The sequence below is a fragment of the Arachis hypogaea genome, chromosome 5, assembly GCF_003086295.3.
Source record: "Arachis hypogaea cultivar Tifrunner chromosome 5, arahy.Tifrunner.gnm2.J5K5, whole genome shotgun sequence".
NCBI classification, from domain to species: domain Eukaryota; kingdom Viridiplantae; phylum Streptophyta; class Magnoliopsida; order Fabales; family Fabaceae; genus Arachis; species Arachis hypogaea.
In genome coordinates, this window is record NC_092040.1 from 62,397,779 (window position 1) to 62,407,377 (window position 9,599).

General features: G+C 38.3%; 1 non-coding gene across 1 annotated transcript; it reads left to right on the plus strand.

The window, feature by feature from the left end:
• Positions 1 to 275: 275 nt before the first annotated feature.
• LOC112804505 (small nucleolar RNA R71) lies at positions 276 to 379 on the plus strand. Its single transcript, XR_003203118.1, has one exon. It is a non-coding gene; the product is annotated as a small nucleolar RNA R71 (small nucleolar RNA).
• Positions 380 to 9,599: the final 9,220 nt, after the last annotated feature.

The window sequence follows — 9,599 nt, forward strand, 5'->3', positions numbered from 1 at the left end:
TGTTGACCTGTTGAGTCAACACTTTGTTCTGAGCCAATATGGCATTCAGAGCATCAATTTCAAGAACTCCTTTCTTCTGAGGTATCCCATTATTCACGGAATTCCTCTCAGAGGTGTACATGAACTGGTTGTTTGCAACCATGTCAATGAGTTCTTGAGCCTCTTCAGGCGTTTTCTTCAGGTGAATAGATCCACCTGCAGAATGGTCCAGTGACATTTTCGAAAATTCAGAGAGACCATAATAGAATATATCTAATATGGTCCATTCTGAAAACATGTCAGATGGACATCTTTTGGTCAGCTGCTTGTATCTTTCCCAAGCTTCATAGAGGGATTCACCATCTTTTTGTTTGAAGGTTTGAACATCTACTCTCAGCTTGCTCAGCTTTTGAGGAGGAAAGAATTTATCCAAGAAGGCAGTGACCAGCTTATCCCAGGAGTCCAGGCTATCCTTAGGTTGTGAATCCAACCATATTCTAGCTCTGTCTCTTACAGCAAAAGGGAAAAGCATGAGTCTGTAGACTTCAGGATCAACTCCATTCGTCTTTACAGTCTCACAGATCTGCAAGAACTCAGTTAAAAACTGATAAGGATCTTCAGATGGAAGTCCATAAAACTTGCAGTTTTGTTGCATTAATGCAACTAGCTGAGGTTTCAGCTCAAAGTTATTGGCTCCAATGGCAGGAATGAAAATGCTTCTTCCATCAAACTTGGACGTTGGCTTTGTGAAGTCACCAAGCATTCTCTTTGCATTATTATTATTTTCGGCTGCCATCTCCTTCTCTTGTTCGAAAATTTCTGAAAGGTTGTTTCTGGATTGTTGTAATCTAGCTTCTCTTAATTTTCTCTTCAGAGTCCTTTCAGGTTCTGGATCAATTTCAACAAGAGTGCCTTTATCCTTGTTCCTGCTCATAAGAAAGAGAGAAGAAAACAAGAAAAGAAAGAGGAATCCTCTATGTCACAGTATAGAGATTCCTTTATGTTAGTAGAAGAAGAAAGGGGTAGAAGAATCCAAATACAAGGGATATAAGAAGTTCGGATTCTTAGATGAAGAGAGGTGAAGAGAAGTGTTAGTAATTAATTAATTAAATAGAATAAGAGAAGAGATTGGAAATTTCGAAAATAATTTTTGAAAAAGGGGTTAGTAATTTTCGAAAATTAAAGATAAGATAAGTTTAAAATTAAAATTTAAAACAAAAAGAGTTTTTGAAAAAGGGATGAGATATTTTCGAAAATTAGAGAGGGAAAAGTAGTTAGGTGGTTTTGAAAAAGATAAGAAACAAACAAAAAGTTGGTTAGTTGATTGAAAAAGATTTGAAATCAAATTTTGAAAAAGATAAGAAGATAAGAAGTTAGATAAGATATTTTGAAATCAAATTTTGAAAAAGATAAAATTTTTGAAAAAGATAAGATAAAAGATAAAATAAAAGTTTTAAGAAAAATATATTTTGAAAAAGATTTAATTTTTAAAATGACTTAACTAACAAGAAACTACAAGATAAGATTCTAGAACTTAAAGATTGAACATTTCTTAACAAGAAAGTAACAAACTTCAAATTTTTGAACCAATCACATTAATTGTTAGCTAATTTCGAAAATTAGATATAAGAGATAAGAAAAAGATTTTTGAAAATTAATTTTTAAAATTTTCGAAAATAATAAAAAAATGAAAAAGATATGATTTTTGAAAAAGATTTTGAAAAGATAAGATTTCTAAAATTGAAATTTTGACTTGACTTGTAAGAAATAACTAATTTTAAAAATTTTTGACTAAGTCAACCCAAAATTTTGAAAATTTGGAGGGAAATAAGGAAAAGATATTTTTTTGATTTTTGAAATTTTTTAATTATGAGAGAGAAAAACAACAAAAATACTCAATGCATGAAATTTTTAGATCAAAACAATGAATGCATGCAAGAATGCTATGAATGTCAAGATGAACACCAAGAATACTTTGAAGATCATGATGAACATCAAGAACATATTTTTGAAAAATTTTTAATGCAAAGAAAACATGCAAGACACCAAACTTAGAAATCTTTAATGCATGAAAAATATGAATGCAAAAATGCACATGAAAAATAACAAAAGACACAAAACAAGAAATCATCAAGATCAAACAAGAAGACTTGTCAAGAACAACTTGAAGATCATGAAGAACACTATGAATGCATGAGATTTTCGAAAATAATGCATAAATTTAAAAAAAAACATGCAATTGACACCAAACTTAAAAATTAACACAAGACTCAAACAAGAAACACAAAATATTTTTGATTTTATGATTTTCTAATTTTTTTTGTATTTTTATTTTAACTTTTTCGAAAAACATGGTTAGCAAAACGAAAAAGGAAAGAAAAATTTTGAAAAAGATTTTTGAAAAGAAAATTACCTAATCTGAGCAACAACATGAACCGTCAGTTGTCCATACTCGAACAATCCCCGGCAACGGCGCCAAAAACTTGGTGGACGAAATTGTGATCACTATTCTTTAAGTTGTACTTTTATGGAATTTGAAATTGGCACGAGTGGACACAACTCCGTTCAACTAACCAGCAAGTGTACTGGGTCGTCCAAGTAATAAACCTTACGCGAGTAAGGGTCGATCCCACAGAGATTGTTGGTATGAAGCAAGCTATGGTCACCTTGTAAATCTCAGTTAGGCAGATTAAATTGGTTTATGGGTTTTCGAGAATAGAAATAAGAAAATATAAATAATAAAAGGGATAGGGTACTTATGCAGATTCATTGGTGGGAATTTCAGATAAGCGAATGGAGATACTGTATGGCTCAAGAACGCCTGCTTTCCCACTGCTTCAACTCAATCCTTCTTACTCCTTTCCATGGCAAGCTGTGTATAGTGGTTTACCGTTCGACGATGGCTACTTTGAATCCTCTCGGGAAAATGGTCCTCTGCGGCTGTCACTCGCATGGCTAATCGTCTGGAGGCATCACCTGGCCGAAGGCTACATCCCATCCTCGCAGTGAAAACTACGCTCACGCGCTCTGTCACAGCACAGCTAATCACTGGTTGGTTCCCGCTCCTACTGGAATAGAATCCCTTGATTCTTTTGCGTCTGTCACTAACACCCAGCACTCGCGAGTCTGAAGCACGTCACAGTCATTCATTACCGGAATCCTACTCGGAATACCACAGACAAGGTTAGACTTTCCGGATTCCCAGGATCCTACTCGGAATACCACAGACAAGGTGAGACTTTCTGGATCCTTATAAATGCCGCCATCTATCTAGCTTATACCACGAAGATTCTGTTGGAAAATCTAAGAGATACACATTCAAGCTCTGTTGCATGTAGAACGGAAGTGGTTGTCAATCACGTGCGTTCATAAGTGAGAATGATAATGAGCGTCACTTAATCATCACATTCATCATGTTCTTGGGTACGAATGAATATCTTGGAATAAGAATAAGAGAGATTTGAATAAAAGAAAATAGAATTGCATTAATACTTGAGGTACAACAGAGCTCCACACCCTTAATCTATGGTGTGCAGAAACTCCACCGTTAAAAATACATAAGTAAAAGGTTCAGGCATGGCCGAATGGCCAGCCCCCATTATCTGAGAACTAATCATCCCAAGATGAAGAATAAAACAAAACTGAGACCAAAGATGTCTAATACAATAGTAACTTATCCTATTTATACTAGACTAGCTACTAGGGTTTACATGAGTAAGTATTTGACGCATAAATTCACTTCCGGGGCCCACTTGGTGTATGTTTGGGCTGAGCTTGATCAATCCACGAGCTGAGGCTTCTCTTGGAGTTGAACTCCGAGTTATGACGTATTTTGGGCGTTCAACTCCGGATCATGACGTTTTTCTGGCGTTTAACTCCAGACAGCAGCATGAACTTGGCGTTCAACGCCAAGTTACGTCGTCAATTTCCGAATAAAGTATAGACTATTATATATTGCTGGAAAGCCCTGGATATCTACTTTCCAACGCCGTTGAGAGCGCTCCAATTGGAGTTCTGTAGCTCCAGAAAATCCATTTCGAGTGCAGGGAGGTCAGATTCCAACAGCATCAGCAGTCCTTTTGTCAGCCTTTTTCAGAGTTTTGCTCAAGTCCCTCAATTTCAGCCAGAAATTACCTGAAATCACAGAAAAACACACAAACTCATAGTAAAGTCCAGAAATGTGAATTTAACATAAAAACTAATGAAAACATCCCTAAAAGTAGCTCAAACTTACTAAAAACTACCTAAAAACAATGCCAAAAAGCGTATAAATTATCCGCTCATCAAGCGCGCACCTTGCGCGTTCATGTACATTGATGAAACTTGGGACCTACGCGTGCGGGTACAGCGCGCTCAGGCGTGGATGGGGAATCTACATAGGGGCGCGTGCGCGTACAGCGCACGCACGCATACATGAGGTTGGGCTGGAGGCTTAGAGTGGGGTCAGCGCGCGCCCAACTCTCTGGACAAAGGCCTGGAATGATGGCATCAGCTAGGGCGCGTACGCGGCAAGTGCGCGTCCGCGTATGTTGGCAATTTATCATAAGGCGCGCAAGCGCGATGCGTGCGCTCGCGTCCTTTCCTCCTTTTGGCATATGGGCGCGCACGCGTGGGTGCACGTCCGCGCGAGATAAGTTGGGCTGGGGGCATAAAGTTGGCCCAGATCCAACACAACTCTCTGAAGATTGGCTCAGAAATAGCAGCAGCGGATCGACGCGGACGCGGCAGGTGCACGTTCGCGTGCACTTCCTTGTTCTTGTGATCGGCGCGCACGCACGTAGTGCGCGTCAGCGTGGGTTATGTTGGGCTCGGGGCATAGTGTTTGCCCAAGAGAATCCCAACTCTCTGGAATGTGGGTGATGATGCATCCGCTCATGGACGCGTGCGCGTACATCGTGCGCGCGCGCCCACCCCCCTTTTTTTTAGTGCTCTTTAAGCAGAAAAATTGTGCTCAGATGCTCCCTATACTGCTCACAACTCTTTATTCAATCAACCATCATACAATTCACAAAAATGCAATTTGATATTATTCATCTACTACTAAACGCACAACATACATGTGACTATGCTAACAATTAAGTTGTACAAACAAATTTATATGAAACATCTACCTACAATTGCAACTCAAATCACTTATTAAGCAGAATTAAAAGGGAGTGGAAAGAGTTTACCATGGTGGGGTGTCTCCCACCTACCACTTTTATTTTAAGTCCTTAAGTTGGACATGTTGAGAGACTCATTGTTATGGTGGCTTGTGCTTGTACTCGTCTTGGAACTCCCACTAATGCTTGGTTCTCCATTGTGCCCCAAGATTTCTCATGGATTGAGCCAAGTGTTGATGGAGTTCTTCACAAGCTTGGGGCTCCCAAAGTTGATCCTCTTCTTATGATCCGGGGTCCCACACTTTATTTTCACACCCGTCTTGAAGTTGATCATCATTATAGGTCCATCCGGGTGGTGAGCAAGATGAATTCTCTATGAAGTACCCAACAAACCTCCTAGACCCATATATTTGAACACTATTCCCACCTTTGTATTCAACTCTTGAAGTATTAACCAAAATGAGCTTTGATTTGCAACGCCAACCACGAAACATCTTTCGCTTACGCTTCATCCCACAAAGCATCCTAAGTAGACCATCCGTTTCAAGCAAGCCATACTCAGGTGGGACAATAAAACTAATAGAAATGAATTTTACCCACTTAAGTGAAAGAGTAGATGACAACCTAGGTAAAGGTGCTTCCAATGATCTTGACAAAGCATAACCAATCCCCATTCTTCTATTTCTAGGGACTTCCACCTCTTCACAAGATTTCTCTAATTCAATCCTTTGTTCATTACTACTATCTAAGCCTTTTCCCTTAATCAAACCCTAATTGGGAGGGTGAAAGAAGTTTACCTCCACAATATTTTCAAATGCACCGGGAGAAGGGTCTTCAAGTTCAAAGGATTCTCCACCACTAGGACTTGATGTTTGCTCTTCATTGCCATGGGAACTCAATTCTTGCTCTATTCCATCCAAGTCGTCATATGGAATATGCCTTGGAAGGTGTGCACTTCCCTACCTAGCATCAATCTCAATCATTTTGGAGGAGTTTTCTTCGACTCTATGTTCCCATGGAGGCTCCGCATCTTCCAAGTCTTCTACCGCTTCTTCCTTGTCTTCAACAATTAGGGCTTCCTCCAATTGTTCCAATATAAAGCAACTTCCCTCATTTCCCATCGAGGTTTCCAATCTCTCTTTCATGCTATGTTCTTCATTCGATTCTCCACATGTAGCCATGGGAGTTCCTTAAGTGTTCAAGCATTGGGAGGCTAATTGATTTGTTACCGCATCCAAGGCGGCCATGAAATTTTGCACATCCCTTTTCATCTCTTCTTGCCCTTGAACAAGAACACCAAGGGTTTCATCCATTAGAGATTGGGATGGGTGGAAGGGTTCATTAAATTGGGGGGAGGGTTCATAGTAGGAAGGTGGTTCTTCTTGGTAGAGTTGTGGTGGTTCTATGTTTTCCACTCTTTCCACTTGTTGCACAACACACTCCATGGTTGCTTGAAATTGATCCAATGCTTCCTTGAGATGATCCCTTGACTCTTTTTCCTCTTGGGTAATATGATTAGGACCATAGGGCTCTTGGATTGAAGGACACGAGTACTCTTCCATGGGAGGTTGTGGTGGAAAGTAGTATCCATCTTGTGGTTGGAAAGTGTCATTTATTGGAGATGGTTCATCTTGGTAATAATATGGAGGGGGTGGTTCTTGAAAATGTTGTTGTTGGAGTGGTGGTGGCTCTATATGTGGTTCATATGGCTTATATGGTTGTTGGTAGGATGGATATGGATTAGGGTCATATGAAGGTGTTTGGTGAAAAGAGGCTTGTGAGTGTGGTTGAGGGTTATGTTGAGGATATGGTTCATAGGCATATGGTGGTGGTTCTTGAAAGTCACAAGGTGATTCACCATAGCCATTGGATTGATATGTATTATAGAATGGCTCTTCTTCATAGTGCATTGGTGGAGGTTGTTGCCATGAGGATTGATCATATGCATATGGCTCCTCCCACCTTTGATTGTTCCATCCTTGATACACATCTTCATTATAGTCCTCATCACCTATAACATAGTTGTAATCACACTCATAGCCAAGGTGAGAATTCGTGATAGCAAGAGGAGAATAAAAACAAAATCAAATAAGAAGCAAGAAAATTAAATCCTAAAACTAGTAAGAGCTAACAAAAGCAAACATATTCACACTATTCACATATATACAATAACCAATAACACAACACCATTGCAATCCCTGGCAACGGCGCCATTTTGATGATTTGGATTTTTGACGGTTTAGATTTTCACTAATGAAATCTCGTTGTAAAGTATAGTTTCTAAACTAAACAATAATCCTTTCATACAAAAAGTTGTTTGTCACTAAAATAAACCCCTAAATTTATAAACCGAAGTATTTAAACCTCAGGTCGTTCTCCCTAGGAATTACAATGAAGTGTCTTGCTATTAGTTGTGAGTTATTTGGGGTTTTTAAGGTTTTGGACAAGAAATATAAATGGCAAAGGAAATAAACTAACAACTGACAAAGCTCTTGGCAAGATATGAGAACTAGAAGTCCTATCCTAATTATCCTCCTCAATTGTGATAACAAATTGTCCATTGCTCCCACTTAGTTAACCTCTAACCATGGAGAAAAGTCAAGAGGATGAATCAATTTGATTCCTCAAGTCCTAATCAACTCCTAAAGGAAAGACTAGCTTTAGAGGCGTCCAAATCAATTAGCAACTTCTAATTATTGATCAACAAAGGAATTAGACAACTCAAGAGTCACTAATTACTCTACCTAGGCCAAGAGGGACAAAACCTACACTAAAATCCCATCAAGCATTTCATCAAACACTTGGAAGGCACAAAAGGAAAGCTTAGTAAATCAACAACAAGAATGAAATCTAACAACAATTATTGCAAAGAATTAACGACAACAAATCAAGGAAATCACAATTATCATGAATTACCTCAAATTGCATTATTGAAAGAAAACAAATGAACAACAATCTATCCAAAACAAAATGAAGAATTACAATTATTAAAGCACATAACTAGAAAGAGGAAGAGGGGAAGATTAAGACTTGATAAAGGGGAAGTGAATTAAAGCATGAATTAAACCTAGATCTAAGAAGAGAGATTAACCTAAACCTAATACTAATTCTAGAGAGAAGTGAGAGCTTCTCTCTCTAAAAACTAACTCTAACTAAAGCTATCACTAATTGTGTCTAACTTCTCCCCCCTTCCCCCTTCAATCCTTGATCCTTTTATTCCTTTCTATCAGTAATTGGCGCCAAAATGGGTTCATAAACCCTTCCAAATCGCCAGGCACGTGTTGCTTTTAATGAAGTCATGTGCGGACTGCGACGCGTGCGCGCACGGTACGCGTGCGCATCCCTGGCTGATTTTTGCGAAGTGCGCGCAAGCACCCTGTGCGCGTGCGCGTGCTTGGCTGACTTCACTTCTTTGACTTTTTATGCTTCTCTCCACTTGTATGCTTCCTTCCTTGCTTCCTTTGATCCATGCCTAGCCTATTTCAATCCTGGAATTACTAGCAAACACATCAAGGCATCTTATGGAATCAAAGAGGAATTAGAATTCATCAAAATAAGGCTTAAAAAGCATGTTTTTACACTTAAGCACGAATACGGGAGAGATTGCAAAACCATGCCAATTCATAGGCTAAATGCAAGAAAAAGTTATCAAAGTAATCTAAATTCAATACAAGATAAACCCTAAAAATGGGGTTTATCACTTGCGCCACACAACTCAACCCAAATTGCCAAAATATCTTATCTTTCTCTTCTCCAAATCCTAATTTTTCTTTTCCCTCCTTATTTCTTCCTTCTCCCTTCTTCCTTCTTCCTTCCTTCTTCCTTTCTACTTTCTCTCTCCCTTCCCAACATTATCAAGGTTTTTCTTCTCTTCTTTCCTCTTAACTTTTCTATTCTTCTTCTTTATTTATGTTTTCTTCTTTCTTCTTCTTTCTTTTTAATTTCTTTGCATATGTTTTCTTTTTCTTTCTTTTCCCTTTTTATTGGTGTTGGAATTTATTTGGTCATTGTGGATTGTTTCATAATTATTTGGTAATTATATTTTTTTAAAGGGGTTGCTTGCATGTTCAATTTATTATTTTCATTGAATTATTTACCATGTATGCTATGTGTTTGTGAAAAAGCCCGTATGACATTATGCACTTTTCTACATTATCATATCCTACTATTCAATGCATGCTTTTCACAAATTCCCTTTACTATTTTATTAACTGCATTTAATTGCCAATACAAATGTGATAGTTTCTTACGAAGTGATGCTTGATCTATGCTACTCATGCCCTTGCCGGCATGCCAATAAACATCTTGCATCTACTTTCCTATCGTGCACTTATTCTTTTCCATTTATTGATCTCTTCACATGTTGTCATGACCATGTGTTTATTTCATTCATCTTTACCTTGCACTATTTATCACTCACTCAATCCCCTTCCTTGCTTTATCGCTTTAGATTTAACTTACTTTCTCTTTCCTTTTTTCAGAATGGCCACCAAGAAAGGCAAAGAGAAAGCTACCCCT